The sequence below is a fragment of the Pelobates fuscus genome, chromosome 2 (genome assembly GCF_036172605.1).
Source record: "Pelobates fuscus isolate aPelFus1 chromosome 2, aPelFus1.pri, whole genome shotgun sequence".
Lineage (NCBI taxonomy): Eukaryota > Metazoa > Chordata > Amphibia > Anura > Pelobatidae > Pelobates > Pelobates fuscus.
Window position 1 is genome coordinate 354,150,884 of NC_086318.1, and position 18,762 is coordinate 354,169,645.

The following is an 18,762-nucleotide window of genomic DNA, read 5'->3' on the forward strand; positions in this document are numbered from 1 at the left end:
CATTGCAAAGGATTGTGGGAGGCAATATTCTAATTAGGCCCGCTTCCTCCTACAGGGAAGCTTAAACCCCAACAAATTCCTCGGTCTTCTTATATGGCATCTTGGAATGGTTCCAAACCTATAACAGAGAGTGAGGGCAACCATATCTTGCAGCAAACCTTGTACAATTTTTTTTCTCTCTTTGGAAACAGTTTTGCCAAGATTCTACTACAGCAGCCATTAGGCAGAGTACACAATCCGCTGGTCTACGTTCGTCCCCAAAGTCACACATTTCATGACTCCATCGATAGGAATGACCCTTGCCTAGCACCTGTCTTCTCTTCATCCACACTCAACAGGGCTGAAAGAACATTTGTGGTGGCTTTTTCAAAATTCCATGAAGTTCATTAGTAAGTGCTAGCGACCACCCAGCTATTCCTAAGGTTTGGTCTGATTGTCTCAAGCGGCAATTCACTGCCTTGATCCAGAAAATCTTTTTTTCCCAGAAATTCAATCAAACGTTACGTTCTGTTGGAAGACGTAATATAGGTCTCCAATTCTTTATTTCTTCCATTGCATTGAAGCATACAATAAATCAAAAGAAGTCAGGATAAAAAAATGATGAAAAAAAAGCTGAAAAGTTAAAATAAAAAGTGAAATTCTGGCTTAAAACTGGTCTCCAGAAAACATAGATAATAAAAATGATCAAGCCTAGGAAATGATTGTCGCTGCCTGCTTGATGTGGAAAGTAAGAGCCAAAGAAGACGGGTGCCGTGGCTGAAATTATCCTTCATCAGAATTGGTGAAGTTCTCTATTTTTGTCAAACAAGCAAACACAGGGGAAAGCGCGAACGCAGTCCCCCACTACCATAAATTATGCAGTCGAGTTTCCCACATTTGAGGAAATCGCAGAGGTCAACTGGTACGGAGTGCAATGAACCAGCCTCACTCTGGGAGAGCCACCTTAGGGATCATGGCTATTGCTCCCCTGCCAGGTAAGTATGACATGACGGGTACATTCAAAGGCACGCCCGCTGGGAAGCCTTTCCTTTAGGCTGTGGTGAAATAATAAAGTAAGTTTAAAAAAAAAAAAAAAGCAAATAAATAATCCAAATGATAGAAGGCTACAAAAGATTACCAAACCTCGTGGCTGATCGTTGTTTTCCTTAGCTACCAGTAATTTTAGTGCCTTCAGGTGGTTAGGTGTGAATAATTGAGCTGGATTCAGGGTGCGAAGGAGCAATTTGCATAAAGGCAAATGCTAGGCCAATGAGCCGAAGGATGGGAATTCGTAGCATGTAGTGAGAATAGTGTGCTGCCGGAAACAAGTGAATTCAGTGGGAGAGAAAGGTAAAAGGGAAATGCTAAGAAGCCAGCGGAAGGAATGGTGCAACAGAGCTCAGGAAGAAACGGGAGTCACGTAAGACACGCCCTAGACATGGGGCGCCATAAACTTTTATTAAACCAATCTTTCAGTCTCCTTAGAGCCTGTCAAAAATTGCCAATGCTGACTGTATTTCAAGTCATCATGGCAGGGTATTGGGTAAAGTTTTCAATTAGCAATAATCACGCCTCGGATTGACCTCATGGGCTACGATACTGCCACTGCGCAAAGCTAGCTGTTCAAGTGGGCCAGCTTTTAAGAGCTACCACGTAAGGACACTTTAAGACAGCGGTGAGAAAAAGTTCATGACCATAAGCCATTGCAAAGGATTATGGGAGGCAATATTCTAATTAGGCCCGCTTCCTCCTACAGGGAAGCTTAAACCCCAACAAATTCCTCGGTCTTCTTATATGGCATCTTGGAATGGTTCCAAACCTATAACAGAGAGTGAGGGCAACCATATCTTGCAGCAAACCTTGTACAATTTTTTTTCTCTCTTTGGAAACAGTTTTGCCAAGATTCTACTACAGCAGCCATTAGGCAGAGTACACAATCCGCTGGTCTACGTTCGTCCCCAAAGTCACACATTTCATGACTCCATCGATAGGAATGACCCTTGCCTAGCACCTGTCTTCTCTTCATCCACACTCAACAGGGCTGAAAGAACATTTGTGGTGGCTTTTTCAAAATTCCATGGTGTTCATTAGTAAGTGCTAGCGACCACCCAGCTATTCCTAAGGTTTGGTCTGATTGTCTCAAGCGGCAATTCACTGCCTTGATCCAGAAAATCTTTTTTTCCCAGAAATTCAATCAAACGTTACGTTCTGTTGGAAGACGTAATATAGGTCTCCAATTCTTTATTTCTTCCATTGCATTGAAGCATACAATAAATCAAAAGAAGTCAGGATAAAAAAATGATGAAAAAAAAGCTGAAAAGTTAAAATAAAAAGTGAAATTCTGGCTTAAAACTGGTCTCCAGAAAACATAGATAATAAAAATGATCAAGCCTAGGAAATGATTGTCGCTGCCTGCTTGATGTGGAAAGTAAGAGCCAAAGAAGACGGGTGCCGTGGCTGAAATTATCCTTCGTCAGAATTGGTGAAGTTCTCTATTTTTGTCAAGCAAGCAAACACAGGGGAAAGCGCGAACGCAGTCCCCCACTACCATAAATTATGCAGTCGAGTTTCCCACATTTGAGGAAATCGCAGAGGTCAACTGGTACGGAGTGCAATGAACCAGCCTCACTCTGGGAGAGCCACCTTAGGGAGCATGGCTATTGCTCCCCTGCCAGGTAAGTATGACATGACGGGTACATTCAAAGGCACGCCCGATGGGAAGCCTTTCCTTTAGGCTGTGGTGAAATAATAAAGCAAGTTAAAAAAAAAAAAAAAGAAGAGCAAATAAATAATCCAAATGATAGAAGGCTACAAAAGATTACCAAACCTCGTGGCTGATCGTTGTTTTCCTTAGCTACCAGTAATTTTAGTGCCTTCAGGTGGTTAGGTGTGAATAATTGAGCTGGATTCAGGGTGCGAAGGAGCAATTTGCATAAAGGCAAATGCTAGGCCAATGAGCCGAAGGATGGGAATTCGTAGCATGTAGTGAGAATAGTGTGCTGCCGGAAACAAGTGGATTCAGTGGGAGAGAAAGGTAAAAGGGAAATGCAAGGAAGCCAGCGGAAGGAATGGTGCAACAGAGCTCAGGAAGAAACGGGAGTCACGTAAGACACGCCCTAGACATGGGGCGCCATAAACTTTTATTAAACCAATCTTTCAATCTCCTTAGAGCCTGTCAAAAATTGCCAATGCTGACTGTATTTCAAGTCATCATGGCAGGGTATTGGGTAAAGTTTTCAATTAGCAATAATCACGCCTCGGATTGACCTCATGGGCTACGATACTGCCACTGCGCAAAGCTAGCTGTTCAAGTGGGCCAGCTTTTAAGAGCTACCACGTAAGGACACTTTAAGACAGCGGTGAGAAAAAGTTCATGACCATAAGCCATTGCAAAGGATTATGGGAGGCAATATTCTAATTAGGCCCGCTTCCTCCTACAGGGAAGCTTAAACCCCAACAAATTCCTCGGTCTTCTTATATGGCATCTTGGAATGGTTCCAAACCTATAACAGAGAGTGAGGGCAACCATATCTTGCAGCAAACCTTGTACAATTTTTTTTCTCTCTTTGGAAACAGTTTTGCCAAGATTCTACTACAGCAGCCATTAGGCAGAGTACACAATCCGCTGGTCTACGTTCGTCCCCAAAGTCACACATTTCATGACTCCATCGATAGGAATGACCCTTGCCTAGCACCTGTCTTCTCTTCATCCACACTCAACAGGGCTGAAAGAACATTTGTGGTGGCTTTTTCAAAATTCCATGGTGTTCATTAGTAAGTGCTAGCGACCACCCAGCTATTCCTAAGGTTTGGTCTGATTGTCTCAAGCGGCAATTCACTGCCTTGATCCAGAAAATCTTTTTTTCCCAGAAATTCAATCAAACGTTACGTTCTGTTGGAAGACGTAATATAGGTCTCCAATTCTTTATTTCTTCCATTGCATTGAAGCATACAATAAATCAAAAGAAGTCAGGATAAAAAAATGATGAAAAAAAAGCTGAAAAGTTAAAATAAAAAGTGAAATTCTGGCTTAAAACTGGTCTCCAGAAAACATAGATAATAAAAATGATCAAGCCTAGGAAATGATTGTCGCTGCCTGCTTGATGTGGAAAGTAAGAGCCAAAGAAGACGGGTGCCGTGGCTGAAATTATCCTTCGTCAGAATTGGTGAAGTTCTCTATTTTTGTCAAACAAGCAAACACAGGGGAAAGCGCGAACGCAGTCCCCCACTACCATAAATTATGCAGTTGAGTTTCCCACATTTGAGGAAATCGCAGAGGTCAACTGGTACGGAGTGCAATGAACCAGCCTCACTCTGGGAGAGCCACCTTAGGGATCATGGCTATTGCTCCCCTGCCAGGTAAGTATGACATGATGGGTACATTCAAAGGCACGCCCGCTGGGAAGCCTTTCCTTTAGGCTGTGGTGAAATAATAAAGCAAGTTTAAAAAAAAAAAAAAAAGAAGAGCAAATAAATAATCCAAATGATAGAAGGCTACAAAAGATTACCAAACCTCGTGGCTGATCGTTGTTTTCCTTAGCTACCAGTAATTTTAGTGCCTTCAGGTGGTTAGGTGTGAATAATTGAGCTGGATTCAGGGTGCGAAGGAGCAATTTGCATAAAGGCAAATGCTAGGCCAATGAGCCGAAGGATGGGAATTCGTAGCATGTAGTGAGAATAGTGTGCTGCCGGAAACAAGTGGATTCAGTGGGAGAGAAAGGTAAAAGGGAAATGCAAGGAAGCCAGCGGAAGGAATGGTGCAACAGAGCTCAGGAAGAAACGGGAGTCACGTAAGACACGCCCTAGACATGGGGCGCCATAAACTTTTTTTAAACCAATCTTTCAGTCTCCTTAGAGCCTGTCAAAAATTGCCAATGCTGACTGTATTTCAAGTCATCATGGCGGGGTATTGGGTAAAGTTTTCAATTAGCAATAATCACGCCTCGGATTGACCTCATGGGCTACGATACTGCCACTGCGCAAAGTTAACTGTTCAAGTGGGCCAGCTTTTAAGAGCTACCACGTAAGGACACTTTAAGACAGCGGTGAGAAAAAGTTCATGACCATAAGCCATTGCAAAGGATTGTGGGAGGCAATATTCTAATTAGGCCCGCTTCCTCCTACAGGGAAGCTTAAACCCCAACAAATTCCTCGGTCTTCTTATATGGCATCTTGGAATGGTTCCAAACCTATAACAGAGAGTGAGGGCAACCATATCTTGCAGCAAACCTTGTACAATTTTTTTTCTCTCTTTGGAAACAGTTTTGCCAAGATTCTACTACAGCAGCCATTAGGCAGAGTACACAATCCGCTGGTCTACGTTCGTCCCCAAAGTCACACATTTCATGACTCCATCGATAGGAATGACCCTTGCCTAGCACCTGTCTTCTCTTCATCCACACTCAACAGGGCTGAAAGAACATTTGTGGTGGCTTTTTCAAAATTCCATGGTGTTCATTAGTAAGTGCTAGCGACCACCCAGCTATTCCTAAGGTTTGGTCTGATTGTCTCAAGCGGCAATTCACTGCCTTGATCCAGAAAATCTTTTTTTCCCAGAAATTCAATCAAACGTTACGTTCTGTTGGAAGACGTAATATAGGTCTCCAATTCTTTATTTCTTCCATTGCATTGAAGCATACAATAAATCAAAAGAAGTCAGGATAAAAAAATGATGAAAAAAAAGCTGAAAAGTTAAAATAAAAAGTGAAATTCTGGCTTAAAACTGGTCTCCAGAAAACATAGATAATAAAAATGATCAAGCCTAGGAAATGATTGTCGCTGCCTGCTTGATGTGGAAAGTAAGAGCCAAAGAAGACGGGTGCCGTGGCTGAAATTATCCTTCATCAGAATTGGTGAAGTTCTCTATTTTTGTCAAACACGCAAACACAGGGGAAAGCGCGAACGCAGTCCCCCACTACCATAAATTATGCAGTCGAGTTTCCCACATTTGAGGAAATCGCAGAGGTCAACTGGTACGGAGTGCAATGAACCAGCCTCACTCTGGGAGAGCCACCTTAGGGATCATGGCTATTGCTCCCCTGCCAGGTAAGTATGACATGACGGGTACATTCAAAGGCACGCCCGCTGGGAAGCCTTTCCTTTAGGCTGTGGTGAAATAATAAAGCAAGTTTAAAAAAAAAAAAAAAAAAAAAAGAAGAGCAAATAAATAATCCAAATGATAGAAGGCTACAAAAGATTACCAAACCTCGTGGCTGATCGTTGTTTTCCTTAGCTACCAGTAATTTTAGTGCCTTCAGGTGGTTAGGTGTGAATAATTGAGCTGGATTCAGGGTGCGAAGGAGCAATTTGCATAAAGGCAAATGCTAGGCCAATGAGCCGAAGGATGGGAATTCGTAGCATGTAGTGAGAATAGTGTGCTGCCGGAAACAAGTGGATTCAGTGGGAGAGAAAGGTAAAAGGGAAATGCAAGGAAGCCAGCGGAAGGAATGGTGCAACAGAGCTCAGGAAGAAACGGGAGTCACGTAAGACACGCCCTAGACATGGGGCGCCATAAACTTTTTTTAAACCAATCTTTCAGTCCCCTTAGAGCCTGTCAAAAATTGCCAATGCTGACTGTATTTCAAGTCATCATGGCGGGGTATTGGGTAAAGTTTTCAATTAGCAATAATCACGCCTCGGATTGACCTCATGGGCTACGATACTGCCACTGCGCAAAGATAACTGTTCAAGTGGGCCAGCTTTTAAGAGCTACCACGTAAGGACACTTTAAGACAGCGGTGAGAAAAAGTTCATGACCATAAGCCATTGCAAAGGATTGTGGGAGGCAATATTCTAATTAGGCCCGCTTCCTCCTACAGGGAAGCTTAAACCCCAACAAATTCCTCGGTCTTCTTATATGGCATCTTGGAATGGTTCCAAACCTATAACAGAGAGTGAGGGCAACCATATCTTGCAGCAAACCTTGTACAATTTTTTTTCTCTCTTTGGAAACGGTTTTGCCAAGATTCTACTACAGCAGCCATTAGGCAGAGTACACAATCCGCTGGTCTACGTTCGTCCCCAAAGTCACACATTTCATGACTCCATCGATAGGAATGACCCTTGCCTAGCACCTGTCTTCTCTTCATCCACACTCAACAGGGCTGAAAGAACATTTGTGGTGGCTTTTTCAAAATTCCATGGTGTTCATTAGTAAGTGCTAGCGACCACCCAGCTATTCCTAAGGTTTGGTCTGATTGTCTCAAGCGGCAATTCACTGCCTTGATCCAGAATTTTTTTTTTTCCCAGAAATTCAATCAAACGTTACGTTCTGTTGGAAGACGTAATATAGGTCTCCAATTCTTTATTTCTTCCATTGCATTGAAGCATACAATAAATCAAAAGAAGTCAGGATAAAAAAATGATGAAAAAAAAGCTGAAAAGTTAAAATAAAAAGTGAAATTCTGGCTTAAAACTGGTCTCCAGAAAACATAGATAATAAAAATGATCAAGCCTAGGAAATGATTGTCGCTGCCTGCTTGATGCGGAAAGTAAGAGCCAAAGAAGACGGGTGCCGTGACTGAAATTATCCTTCGTCAGAATTGGTGAAGTTCTCTATTTTTGTCAAACAAGCAAACACAGGGGAAAGCGCGAACGCAGTCCCCCACTACCATAAATTATGCAGTCGAGTTTCCCACATTTGAGGAAATCGCAGAGGTCAACTGGTACGGAGTGCAATGAACCAGCCTCACTCTGGGAGAGCCACCTTAGGGATCATGGCTATTGCTCCCCTGCCAGGTAAGTATGACATGACGGGTACATTCAAAGGCACGCCCGCTGGGAAGCCTTTCCTTTAGGCTGTGGTGAAATAATAAAGTAAGTTTAAAAAAAAAAAAAAAGCAAATAAATAATCCAAATGATAGAAGGCTACAAAAGATTACCAAACCTCGTGGCTGATCGTTGTTTTCCTTAGCTACCAGTAATTTTAGTGCCTTCAGGTGGTTAGGTGTGAATAATTGAGCTGGATTCAGGGTGCGAAGGAGCAATTTGCATAAAGGCAAATGCTAGGCCAATGAGCCGAAGGATGGGAATTCGTAGCATGTAGTGAGAATAGTGTGCTGCCGGAAACAAGTGGATTCAGTGGGAGAGAAAGGTAAAAGGGAAATGCAAGGAAGCCAGCGGAAGGAATGGTGCAACAGAGCTCAGGAAGAAACGGGAGTCACGTAAGACACGCCCTAGACATGGGGCGCCATAAACTTTTATTAAACCAATCTTTCAATCTCCTTAGAGCCTGTCAAAAATTGCCAATGCTGACTGTATTTCAAGTCATCATGGCAGGGTATTGGGTAAAGTTTTCAATTAGCAATAATCACGCCTCGGATTGACCTCATGGGCTACGATACTGCCACTGCGCAAAGCTAGCTGTTCAAGTGGGCCAGCTTTTAAGAGCTACCACGTAAGGACACTTTAAGACAGCGGTGAGAAAAAGTTCATGACCATAAGCCATTGCAAAGGATTATGGGAGGCAATATTCTAATTAGGCCCGCTTCCTCCTACAGGGAAGCTTAAACCCCAACAAATTCCTCGGTCTTCTTATATGGCATCTTGGAATGGTTCCAAACCTATAACAGAGAGTGAGGGCAACCATATCTTGCAGCAAACCTTGTACAATTTTTTTTCTCTCTTTGGAAACAGTTTTGCCAAGATTCTACTACAGCAGCCATTAGGCAGAGTACACAATCCGCTGGTCTACGTTCGTCCCCAAAGTCACACATTTCATGACTCCATCGATAGGAATGACCCTTGCCTAGCACCTGTCTTCTCTTCATCCACACTCAACAGGGCTGAAAGAACATTTGTGGTGGCTTTTTCAAAATTCCATGGTGTTCATTAGTAAGTGCTAGCGACCACCCAGCTATTCCTAAGGTTTGGTCTGATTGTCTCAAGCGGCAATTCACTGCCTTGATCCAGAAAATCTTTTTTTCCCAGAAATTCAATCAAACGTTACGTTCTGTTGGAAGACGTAATATAGGTCTCCAATTCTTTATTTCTTCCATTGCATTGAAGCATACAATAAATCAAAAGAAGTCAGGATAAAAAAATGATGAAAAAAAAGCTGAAAAGTTAAAATAAAAAGTGAAATTCTGGCTTAAAACTGGTCTCCAGAAAACATAGATAATAAAAATGATCAAGCCTAGGAAATGATTGTCGCTGCCTGCTTGATGTGGAAAGTAAGAGCCAAAGAAGACGGGTGCCGTGGCTGAAATTATCCTTCGTCAGAATTGGTGAAGTTCTCTATTTTTGTCAAACAAGCAAACACAGGGGAAAGCGCGAACGCAGTCCCCCACTACCATAAATTATGCAGTTGAGTTTCCCACATTTGAGGAAATCGCAGAGGTCAACTGGTACGGAGTGCAATGAACCAGCCTCACTCTGGGAGAGCCACCTTAGGGATCATGGCTATTGCTCCCCTGCCAGGTAAGTATGACATGATGGGTACATTCAAAGGCACGCCCGCTGGGAAGCCTTTCCTTTAGGCTGTGGTGAAATAATAAAGCAAGTTTAAAAAAAAAAAAAAAAGAAGAGCAAATAAATAATCCAAATGATAGAAGGCTACAAAAGATTACCAAACCTCGTGGCTGATCGTTGTTTTCCTTAGCTACCAGTAATTTTAGTGCCTTCAGGTGGTTAGGTGTGAATAATTGAGCTGGATTCAGGGTGCGAAGGAGCAATTTGCATAAAGGCAAATGCTAGGCCAATGAGCCGAAGGATGGGAATTCGTAGCATGTAGTGAGAATAGTGTGCTGCCGGAAACAAGTGGATTCAGTGGGAGAGAAAGGTAAAAGGGAAATGCAAGGAAGCCAGCGGAAGGAATGGTGCAACAGAGCTCAGGAAGAAACGGGAGTCACGTAAGACACGCCCTAGACATGGGGCGCCATAAACTTTTTTTAAACCAATCTTTCAGTCTCCTTAGAGCCTGTCAAAAATTGCCAATGCTGACTGTATTTCAAGTCATCATGGCGGGGTATTGGGTAAAGTTTTCAATTAGCAATAATCACGCCTCGGATTGACCTCATGGGCTACGATACTGCCACTGCGCAAAGTTAACTGTTCAAGTGGGCCAGCTTTTAAGAGCTACCACGTAAGGACACTTTAAGACAGCGGTGAGAAAAAGTTCATGACCATAAGCCATTGCAAAGGATTGTGGGAGGCAATATTCTAATTAGGCCCGCTTCCTCCTACAGGGAAGCTTAAACCCCAACAAATTCCTCGGTCTTCTTATATGGCATCTTGGAATGGTTCCAAACCTATAACAGAGAGTGAGGGCAACCATATCTTGCAGCAAACCTTGTACAATTTTTTTTCTCTCTTTGGAAACAGTTTTGCCAAGATTCTACTACAGCAGCCATTAGGCAGAGTACACAATCCGCTGGTCTACGTTCGTCCCCAAAGTCACACATTTCATGACTCCATCGATAGGAATGACCCTTGCCTAGCACCTGTCTTCTCTTCATCCACACTCAACAGGGCTGAAAGAACATTTGTGGTGGCTTTTTCAAAATTCCATGGTGTTCATTAGTAAGTGCTAGCGACCACCCAGCTATTCCTAAGGTTTGGTCTGATTGTCTCAAGCGGCAATTCACTGCCTTGATCCAGAAAATCTTTTTTTCCCAGAAATTCAATCAAACGTTACGTTCTGTTGGAAGACGTAATATAGGTCTCCAATTCTTTATTTCTTCCATTGCATTGAAGCATACAATAAATCAAAAGAAGTCAGGATAAAAAAATGATGAAAAAAAAGCTGAAAAGTTAAAATAAAAAGTGAAATTCTGGCTTAAAACTGGTCTCCAGAAAACATAGATAATAAAAATGATCAAGCCTAGGAAATGATTGTCGCTGCCTGCTTGATGTGGAAAGTAAGAGCCAAAGAAGACGGGTGCCGTGGCTGAAATTATCCTTCATCAGAATTGGTGAAGTTCTCTATTTTTGTCAAACAAGCAAACACAGGGGAAAGCGCGAACGCAGTCCCCCACTACCATAAATTATGCAGTCGAGTTTCCCACATTTGAGGAAATCGCAGAGGTCAACTGGTACGGAGTGCAATGAACCAGCCTCACTCTGGGAGAGCCACCTTAGGGATCATGGCTATTGCTCCCCTGCCAGGTAAGTATGACATGACGGGTACATTCAAAGGCACGCCCGCTGGGAAGCCTTTCCTTTAGGCTGTGGTGAAATAATAAAGCAAGTTTAAAAAAAAAAAAAAAAGAAGAGCAAATAAATAATCCAAATGATAGAAGGCTACAAAAGATTACCAAACCTCGTGGCTGATCGTTGTTTTCCTTAGCTACCAGTAATTTTAGTGCCTTCAGGTGGTTAGGTGTGAATAATTGAGCTGGATTCAGGGTGCGAAGGAGCAATTTGCATAAAGGCAAATGCTAGGCCAATGAGCCGAAGGATGGGAATTCGTAGCATGTAGTGAGAATAGTGTGCTGCCGGAAACAAGTGGATTCAGTGGGAGAGAAAGGTAAAAGGGAAATGCAAGGAAGCCAGCGGAAGGAATGGTGCAACAGAGCTCAGGAAGAAACGGGAGTCACGTAAGACACGCCCTAGACATGGGGCGCCATAAACTTTTTTTAAACCAATCTTTCAGTCCCCTTAGAGCCTGTCAAAAATTGCCAATGCTGACTGTATTTCAAGTCATCATGGCGGGGTATTGGGTAAAGTTTTCAATTAGCAATAATCACGCCTCGGATTGACCTCATGGGCTACGATACTGCCACTGCGCAAAGATAACTGTTCAAGTGGGCCAGCTTTTAAGAGCTACCACGTAAGGACACTTTAAGACAGCGGTGAGAAAAAGTTCATGACCATAAGCCATTGCAAAGGATTGTGGGAGGCAATATTCTAATTAGGCCCGCTTCCTCCTACAGGGAAGCTTAAACCCCAACAAATTCCTCGGTCTTCTTATATGGCATCTTGGAATGGTTCCAAACCTATAACAGAGAGTGAGGGCAACCATATCTTGCAGCAAACCTTGTACAATTTTTTTTCTCTCTTTGGAAACGGTTTTGCCAAGATTCTACTACAGCAGCCATTAGGCAGAGTACACAATCCGCTGGTCTACGTTCGTCCCCAAAGTCACACATTTCATGACTCCATCGATAGGAATGACCCTTGCCTAGCACCTGTCTTCTCTTCATCCACACTCAACAGGGCTGAAAGAACATTTGTGGTGGCTTTTTCAAAATTCCATGGTGTTCATTAGTAAGTGCTAGCGACCACCCAGCTATTCCTAAGGTTTGGTCTGATTGTCTCAAGCGGCAATTCACTGCCTTGATCCAGAAATTTTTTTTTTCCCAGAAATTCAATCAAACGTTACGTTCTGTTGGAAGACGTAATATAGGTCTCCAATTCTTTATTTCTTCCATTGCATTGAAGCATACAATAAATCAAAAGAAGTCAGGATAAAAAAATGATGAAAAAAAAGCTGAAAAGTTAAAATAAAAAGTGAAATTCTGGCTTAAAACTGGTCTCCAGAAAACATAGATAATAAAAATGATCAAGCCTAGGAAATGATTGTCGCTGCCTGCTTGATGCGGAAAGTAAGAGCCAAAGAAGACGGGTGCCGTGACTGAAATTATCCTTCGTCAGAATTGGTGAAGTTCTCTATTTTTGTCAAACAAGCAAACACAGGGGAAAGCGCGAACGCAGTCCCCCACTACCATAAATTATGCAGTCGAGTTTCCCACATTTGAGGAAATCGCAGAGGTCAACTGGTACGGAGTGCAATGAACCAGCCTCACTCTGGGAGAGCCACCTTAGGGATCATGGCTATTGCTCCCCTGCCAGGTAAGTATGACATGACGGGTACATTCAAAGGCACGCCCGCTGGGAAGCCTTTCCTTTAGGCTGTGGTGAAATAATAAAGTAAATTTAAAAAAAAAAAAAAAGCAAATAAATAATCCAAATGATAGAAGGCTACAAAAGATTACCAAACCTCGTGGCTGATCGTTGTTTTCCTTAGCTACCAGTAATTTTAGTGCCTTCAGGTGGTTAGGTGTGAATAATTGAGCTGGATTCAGGGTGCGAAGGAGCAATTTGCATAAAGGCAAATGCTAGGCCAATGAGCCGAAGGATGGGAATTCGTAGCATGTAGTGAGAATAGTGTGCTGCCGGAAACAAGTGAATTCAGTGGGAGAGAAAGGTAAAAGGGAAATGCTAAGAAGCCAGCGGAAGGAATGGTGCAACAGAGCTCAGGAAGAAACGGGAGTCACGTAAGACACGCCCTAGACATGGGGCGCCATAAACTTTTATTAAACCAATCTTTCAGTCTCCTTAGAGCCTGTCAAAAATTGCCAATGCTGACTGTATTTCAAGTCATCATGGTAGGGTATTGGGTAAAGTTTTCAATTAGCAATAATCACGCCTCGGATTGACCTCATGGGCTACGATACTGCCACTGCGCAAAGCTAGCTGTTCAAGTGGGCCAGCTTTTAAGAGCTACCACGTAAGGACACTTTAAGACAGCGGTGAGAAAAAGTTCATGACCATAAGCCATTGCAAAGGATTATGGGAGGCAATATTCTAATTAGGCCCGCTTCCTCCTACAGGGAAGCTTAAACCCCAACAAATTCCTCGGTCTTCTTATATGGCATCTTGGAATGGTTCCAAACCTATAACAGAGAGTGAGGGCAACCATATCTTGCAGCAAACCTTGTACAATTTTTTTTCTCTCTTTGGAAACAGTTTTGCCAAGATTCTACTACAGCAGCCATTAGGCAGAGTACACAATCCGCTGGTCTACGTTCGTCCCCAAAGTCACACATTTCATGACTCCATCGATAGGAATGACCCTTGCCTAGCACCTGTCTTCTCTTCATCCACACTCAACAGGGCTGAAAGAACATTTGTGGTGGCTTTTTCAAAATTCCATGGTGTTCATTAGTAAGTGCTAGCGACCACCCAGCTATTCCTAAGGTTTGGTCTGATTGTCTCAAGCGGCAATTCACTGCCTTGATCCAGAAAATCTTTTTTTCCCAGAAATTCAATCAAACGTTACGTTCTGTTGGAAGACGTAATATAGGTCTCCAATTCTTTATTTCTTCCATTGCATTGAAGCATACAATAAATCAAAAGAAGTCAGGATAAAAAAATGATGAAAAAAAAGCTGAAAAGTTAAAATAAAAAGTGAAATTCTGGCTTAAAACTGGTCTCCAGAAAACATAGATAATAAAAATGATCAAGCCTAGGAAATGATTGTCGCTGCCTGCTTGATGTGGAAAGTAAGAGCCAAAGAAGACGGGTGCCGTGGCTGAAATTATCCTTCGTCAGAATTGGTGAAGTTCTCTATTTTTGTCAAACAAGCAAACACAGGGGAAAGCGCGAACGCAGTCCCCCACTACCATAAATTATGCAGTCGAGTTTCCCACATTTGAGGAAATCGCAGAGGTCAACTGGTACGGAGTGCAATGAACCAGCCTCACTCTGGGAGAGCCACCTTAGGGAGCATGGCTATTGCTCCCCTGCCAGGTAAGTATGACATGACGGGTACATTCAAAGGCACGCCCGATGGGAAGCCTTTCCTTTAGGCTGTGGTGAAATAATAAAGCAAGTTAAAAAAAAAAAAAAAGAAGAGCAAATAAATAATCCAAATGATAGAAGGCTACAAAAGATTACCAAACCTCGTGGCTGATCGTTGTTTTCCTTAGCTACCAGTAATTTTAGTGCCTTCAGGTGGTTAGGTGTGAATAATTGAGCTGGATTCAGGGTGCGAAGGAGCAATTTGCATAAAGGCAAATGCTAGGCCAATGAGCCGAAGGATGGGAATTCGTAGCATGTAGTGAGAATAGTGTGCTGCCGGAAACAAGTGGATTCAGTGGGAGAGAAAGGTAAAAGGGAAATGCAAGGAAGCCAGCGGAAGGAATGGTGCAACAGAGCTCAGGAAGAAACGGGAGTCACGTAAGACACGCCCTAGACATGGGGCGCCATAAACTTTTATTAAACCAATCTTTCAGTCTCCTTAGAGCCTGTCAAAAATTGCCAATGCTGACTGTATTTCAAGTCATCATGGCGGGGTATTGGGTAAAGTTTTCAATTAGCAATAATCACGCCTCGGATTGACCTCATGGGCTACGATACTGCCACTGCGCAAAGTTAACTGTTCAAGTGGGCCAGCTTTTAAGAGCTACCACGTAAGGACACTTTAAGACAGCGGTGAGAAAAAGTTCATGACCATAAGCCATTGCAAAGGATTGTGGGAGGCAATATTCTAATTAGGCCCGCTTCCTCCTACAGGGAAGCTTAAACCCCAACAAATTCCTCGGTCTTCTTATATGGCATCTTGGAATGGTTCCAAACCTATAACAGAGAGTGAGGGCAACCATATCTTGCAGCAAACCTTGTACAATTTTTTTTCTCTCTTTGGAAACAGTTTTGCCAAGATTCTACTACAGCAGCCATTAGGCAGAGTACACAATCCGCTGGTCTACGTTCGTCCCCAAAGTCACACATTTCATGACTCCATCGATAGGAATGACCCTTGCCTAGCACCTGTCTTCTCTTCATCCACACTCAACAGGGCTGAAAGAACATTTGTGGTGGCTTTTTCAAAATTCCATGGTGTTCATTAGTAAGTGCTAGCGACCACCCAGCTATTCCTAAGGTTTGGTCTGATTGTCTCAAGCGGCAATTCACTGCCTTGATCCAGAAAATCTTTTTTTCCCAGAAATTCAATCAAACGTTACGTTCTGTTGGAAGACGTAATATAGGTCTCCAATTCTTTATTTCTTCCATTGCATTGAAGCATACAATAAATCAAAAGAAGTCAGGATAAAAAAATGATGAAAAAAAAGCTGAAAAGTTAAAATAAAAAGTGAAATTCTGGCTTAAAACTGGTCTCCAGAAAACATAGATAATAAAAATGATCAAGCCTAGGAAATGATTGTCGCTGCCTGCTTGATGTGGAAAGTAAGAGCCAAAGAAGACGGGTGCCGTGGCTGAAATTATCCTTCATCAGAATTGGTGAAGTTCTCTATTTTTGTCAAACAAGCAAACACAGGGGAAAGCGCGAACGCAGTCCCCCACTACCATAAATTATGCAGTCGAGTTTCCCACATTTGAGGAAATCGCAGAGGTCAACTGGTACGGAGTGCAATGAACCAGCCTCACTCTGGGAGAGCCACCTTAGGGATCATGGCTATTGCTCCCCTGCCAGGTAAGTATGACATGACGGGTACATTCAAAGGCACGCCCGCTGGGAAGCCTTTCCTTTAGGCTGTGGTGAAATAATAAAGCAAGTTTAAAAAAAAAAAAAAAGAAGAGCAAATAAATAATCCAAATGATAGAAGGCTACAAAAGATTACCAAACCTCGTGGCTGATCGTTGTTTTCCTTAGCTACCAGTAATTTTAGTGCCTTCAGGTGGTTAGGTGTGAATAATTGAGCTGGATTCAGGGTGCGAAGGAGCAATTTGCATAAAGGCAAATGCTAGGCCAATGAGCCGAAGGATGGGAATTCGTAGCATGTAGTGAGAATAGTGTGCTGCCGGAAACAAGTGGATTCAGTGGGAGAGAAAGGTAAAAGGGAAATGCAAGGAAGCCAGCGGAAGGAATGGTGCAACAGAGCTCAGGAAGAAACGGGAGTCACGTAAGACACGCCCTAGACATGGGGCGCCATAAACTTTTTTTAAACCAATCTTTCAGTCCCCTTAGAGCCTGTCAAAAATTGCCAATGCTGACTGTATTTCAAGTCATCATGGCGGGGTATTGGGTAAAGTTTTCAATTAGCAATAATCACGCCTCGGATTGACCTCATGGGCTACGATACTGCCACTGCGCAAAGATAACTGTTCAAGTGGGCCAGCTTTTAAGAGCTACCACGTAAGGACACTTTAAGACAGCGGTGAGAAAAAGTTCATGACCATAAGCCATTGCAAAGGATTGTGGGAGGCAATATTCTAATTAGGCCCGCTTCCTCCTACAGGGAAGCTTAAACCCCAACAAATTCCTCGGTCTTCTTATATGGCATCTTGGAATGGTTCCAAACCTATAACAGAGAGTGAGGGCAACCATATCTTGCAGCAAACCTTGTACAATTTTTTTTCTCTCTTTGGAAACGGTTTTGCCAAGATTCTACTACAGCAGCCATTAGGCAGAGTACACAATCCGCTGGTCTACGTTCGTCCCCAAAGTCACACATTTCATGACTCCATCGATAGGAATGACCCTTGCCTAGCACCTGTCTTCTCTTCATCCACACTCAACAGGGCTGAAAGAACATTTGTGGTGGCTTTTTCAAAATTCCATGGTGTTCATTAGTAAGTGCTAGCGACCACCCAGCTATTCCTAAGGTTTGGTCTGATTGTCTCAAGCGGCAATTCACTGCCTTGATCCAGAAATTTTTTTTTTCCCAGAAATTCAATCAAACGTTACGTTCTGTTGGAAGACGTAATATAGGTCTCCAATTCTTTATTTCTTCCATTGCATTGAAGCATACAATAAATCAAAAGAAGTCAGGATAAAAAAATGATGAAAAAAAAGCTGAAAAGTTAAAATAAAAAGTGAAATTCTGGCTTAAAACTGGTCTCCAGAAAACATAGATAATAAAAATGATCAAGCCTAGGAAATGATTGTCGCTGCCTGCTTGATGCGGAAAGTAAGAGCCAAAGAAGACGGGTGCCGTGACTGAAATTATCCTTCGTCAGAATTGGTGAAGTTCTCTATTTTTGTCAAACAAGCAAACACAGGGGAAAGCGCGAACGCAGTCCCCCACTACCATAAATTATGCAGTCGAGTTTCCCACATTTGAGGAAATCGCAGAGGTCAACTGGTACGGAGTGCAATGAACCAGCCTCACTCTGGGAGAGCCACCTTAGGGATCATGGCTATTGCTCCCCTGCCAGGTAAGTATGACATGACGGGTACATTCAAAGGCACGCCCGCTGGGAAGCCTTTCCTTTAGGCTGTGGTGAAATAATAAAGTAAGTTTAAAAAAAAAAAAAAAGCAAATAAATAATCCAAATGATAGAAGGCTACAAAAGATTACCAAACCTCGTGGCTGATCGTTGTTTTCCTTAGCTACCAGTAATTTTAGTGCCTTCAGGTGGTTAGGTGTGAATAATTGAGCTGGATTCAGGGTGCGAAGGAGCAATTTGCATAAAGGCAAATGCTAGGCCAATGAGCCGAAGGATGGGAATTCGTAGCATGTAGTGAGAATAGTGTGCTGCCGGAAACAAGTGAATTCAGTGGGAGAGAAAGGTAAAAGGGAAATGCTAAGAAGCCAGCGGAAGGAATGGTGCAACAGAGCTCAGGAAGAAACGGGAGTCACGTAAGACACGCCCTAGACATGGGGCGCCATAAACTTTTATTAAACCAATCTTTCAGTCTCCTTAGAGCCTGTCAAAAATTGCCAATGCTGACTGTATTTCAAGTCATCATGGCAGGGTATTGGGTAAAGTTTTCAATTAGCAATAATCACGCCTCGGATTGACCTCATGGGCTACGATACTGCCACTGCGCAAAGCTAGCTGTTCAAGTGGGCCAGCTTTTAAGAGCTACCACGTAAGGACACTTTAAGACAGCGGTGAGAAAAAGTTCATGACCATAAGCCATTGCAAAGGATTATGGGAGGCAATATTCTAATTAGGCCCGCTTCCTCCTACAGGGAAGCTTAAACCCCAACAAATTCCTCGGTCTTCTTATATGGCATCTTGGAATGGTTCCAAACCTATAACAGAGAGTGAGGGCAACCATATCTTGCAGCAAACCTTGTACAATTTTTTTTCTCTCTTTGGAAACAGTTTTGCCAAGATTCTACTACAGCAGCCATTAGGCAGAGTACACAATCC

The 18,762-nt window shown here is 42.9% G+C and overlaps 22 non-coding genes across 22 annotated transcripts; all 22 read right to left on the reverse strand.

Moving 5' to 3' along the window:
• Positions 1–815: 815 nt before the first annotated feature.
• On the reverse strand, positions 816–982 carry LOC134589962 (U1 spliceosomal RNA). Its single transcript, XR_010086957.1, has one exon. It is a non-coding gene; the product is annotated as a U1 spliceosomal RNA (small nuclear RNA).
• A 473-nt stretch (positions 983–1,455) lies between these two features.
• On the reverse strand, positions 1,456–1,596 carry LOC134593293 (U4 spliceosomal RNA). Its single transcript, XR_010089795.1, has one exon. It is a non-coding gene; the product is annotated as a U4 spliceosomal RNA (small nuclear RNA).
• Positions 1,597–2,495: 899 nt separating this feature from the next.
• On the reverse strand, positions 2,496–2,662 carry LOC134590663 (U1 spliceosomal RNA). The gene has a single exon (XR_010087552.1). It is a non-coding gene; the product is annotated as a U1 spliceosomal RNA (small nuclear RNA).
• A 477-nt stretch (positions 2,663–3,139) lies between these two features.
• Positions 3,140–3,280, reverse strand: LOC134593294 (U4 spliceosomal RNA). The gene has a single exon (XR_010089796.1). It is a non-coding gene; the product is annotated as a U4 spliceosomal RNA (small nuclear RNA).
• Positions 3,281–4,179: 899 nt separating this feature from the next.
• On the reverse strand, positions 4,180–4,346 carry LOC134590925 (U1 spliceosomal RNA). Its single transcript, XR_010087779.1, has one exon. It is a non-coding gene; the product is annotated as a U1 spliceosomal RNA (small nuclear RNA).
• Positions 4,347–4,825: 479 nt separating this feature from the next.
• On the reverse strand, positions 4,826–4,966 carry LOC134592872 (U4 spliceosomal RNA). The gene has a single exon (XR_010089435.1). It is a non-coding gene; the product is annotated as a U4 spliceosomal RNA (small nuclear RNA).
• An 899-nt stretch (positions 4,967–5,865) lies between these two features.
• On the reverse strand, positions 5,866–6,032 carry LOC134589963 (U1 spliceosomal RNA). The gene has a single exon (XR_010086958.1). It is a non-coding gene; the product is annotated as a U1 spliceosomal RNA (small nuclear RNA).
• Positions 6,033–6,517: 485 nt separating this feature from the next.
• On the reverse strand, positions 6,518–6,658 carry LOC134593076 (U4 spliceosomal RNA). Its single transcript, XR_010089611.1, has one exon. It is a non-coding gene; the product is annotated as a U4 spliceosomal RNA (small nuclear RNA).
• An 899-nt stretch (positions 6,659–7,557) lies between these two features.
• Positions 7,558–7,724, reverse strand: LOC134589964 (U1 spliceosomal RNA). The gene has a single exon (XR_010086959.1). It is a non-coding gene; the product is annotated as a U1 spliceosomal RNA (small nuclear RNA).
• Positions 7,725–8,197: 473 nt separating this feature from the next.
• LOC134593295 (U4 spliceosomal RNA) lies at positions 8,198–8,338 on the reverse strand. Its single transcript, XR_010089797.1, has one exon. It is a non-coding gene; the product is annotated as a U4 spliceosomal RNA (small nuclear RNA).
• An 899-nt stretch (positions 8,339–9,237) lies between these two features.
• Positions 9,238–9,404, reverse strand: LOC134590928 (U1 spliceosomal RNA). The gene has a single exon (XR_010087780.1). It is a non-coding gene; the product is annotated as a U1 spliceosomal RNA (small nuclear RNA).
• Positions 9,405–9,883: 479 nt separating this feature from the next.
• LOC134592873 (U4 spliceosomal RNA) lies at positions 9,884–10,024 on the reverse strand. The gene has a single exon (XR_010089436.1). It is a non-coding gene; the product is annotated as a U4 spliceosomal RNA (small nuclear RNA).
• Positions 10,025–10,923: 899 nt separating this feature from the next.
• Positions 10,924–11,090, reverse strand: LOC134589965 (U1 spliceosomal RNA). Its single transcript, XR_010086960.1, has one exon. It is a non-coding gene; the product is annotated as a U1 spliceosomal RNA (small nuclear RNA).
• A 479-nt stretch (positions 11,091–11,569) lies between these two features.
• Positions 11,570–11,710, reverse strand: LOC134593078 (U4 spliceosomal RNA). The gene has a single exon (XR_010089612.1). It is a non-coding gene; the product is annotated as a U4 spliceosomal RNA (small nuclear RNA).
• An 899-nt stretch (positions 11,711–12,609) lies between these two features.
• Positions 12,610–12,776, reverse strand: LOC134589966 (U1 spliceosomal RNA). The gene has a single exon (XR_010086961.1). It is a non-coding gene; the product is annotated as a U1 spliceosomal RNA (small nuclear RNA).
• Positions 12,777–13,249: 473 nt separating this feature from the next.
• On the reverse strand, positions 13,250–13,390 carry LOC134593788 (U4 spliceosomal RNA). Its single transcript, XR_010090220.1, has one exon. It is a non-coding gene; the product is annotated as a U4 spliceosomal RNA (small nuclear RNA).
• Positions 13,391–14,289: 899 nt separating this feature from the next.
• Positions 14,290–14,456, reverse strand: LOC134590664 (U1 spliceosomal RNA). Its single transcript, XR_010087553.1, has one exon. It is a non-coding gene; the product is annotated as a U1 spliceosomal RNA (small nuclear RNA).
• Positions 14,457–14,933: 477 nt separating this feature from the next.
• On the reverse strand, positions 14,934–15,074 carry LOC134592874 (U4 spliceosomal RNA). The gene has a single exon (XR_010089437.1). It is a non-coding gene; the product is annotated as a U4 spliceosomal RNA (small nuclear RNA).
• An 899-nt stretch (positions 15,075–15,973) lies between these two features.
• Positions 15,974–16,140, reverse strand: LOC134589967 (U1 spliceosomal RNA). Its single transcript, XR_010086962.1, has one exon. It is a non-coding gene; the product is annotated as a U1 spliceosomal RNA (small nuclear RNA).
• A 478-nt stretch (positions 16,141–16,618) lies between these two features.
• LOC134593079 (U4 spliceosomal RNA) lies at positions 16,619–16,759 on the reverse strand. Its single transcript, XR_010089613.1, has one exon. It is a non-coding gene; the product is annotated as a U4 spliceosomal RNA (small nuclear RNA).
• Positions 16,760–17,658: 899 nt separating this feature from the next.
• Positions 17,659–17,825, reverse strand: LOC134589968 (U1 spliceosomal RNA). The gene has a single exon (XR_010086963.1). It is a non-coding gene; the product is annotated as a U1 spliceosomal RNA (small nuclear RNA).
• A 473-nt stretch (positions 17,826–18,298) lies between these two features.
• LOC134593296 (U4 spliceosomal RNA) lies at positions 18,299–18,439 on the reverse strand. The gene has a single exon (XR_010089798.1). It is a non-coding gene; the product is annotated as a U4 spliceosomal RNA (small nuclear RNA).
• Between the last annotated feature and the right edge of the window lie 323 nt (positions 18,440–18,762).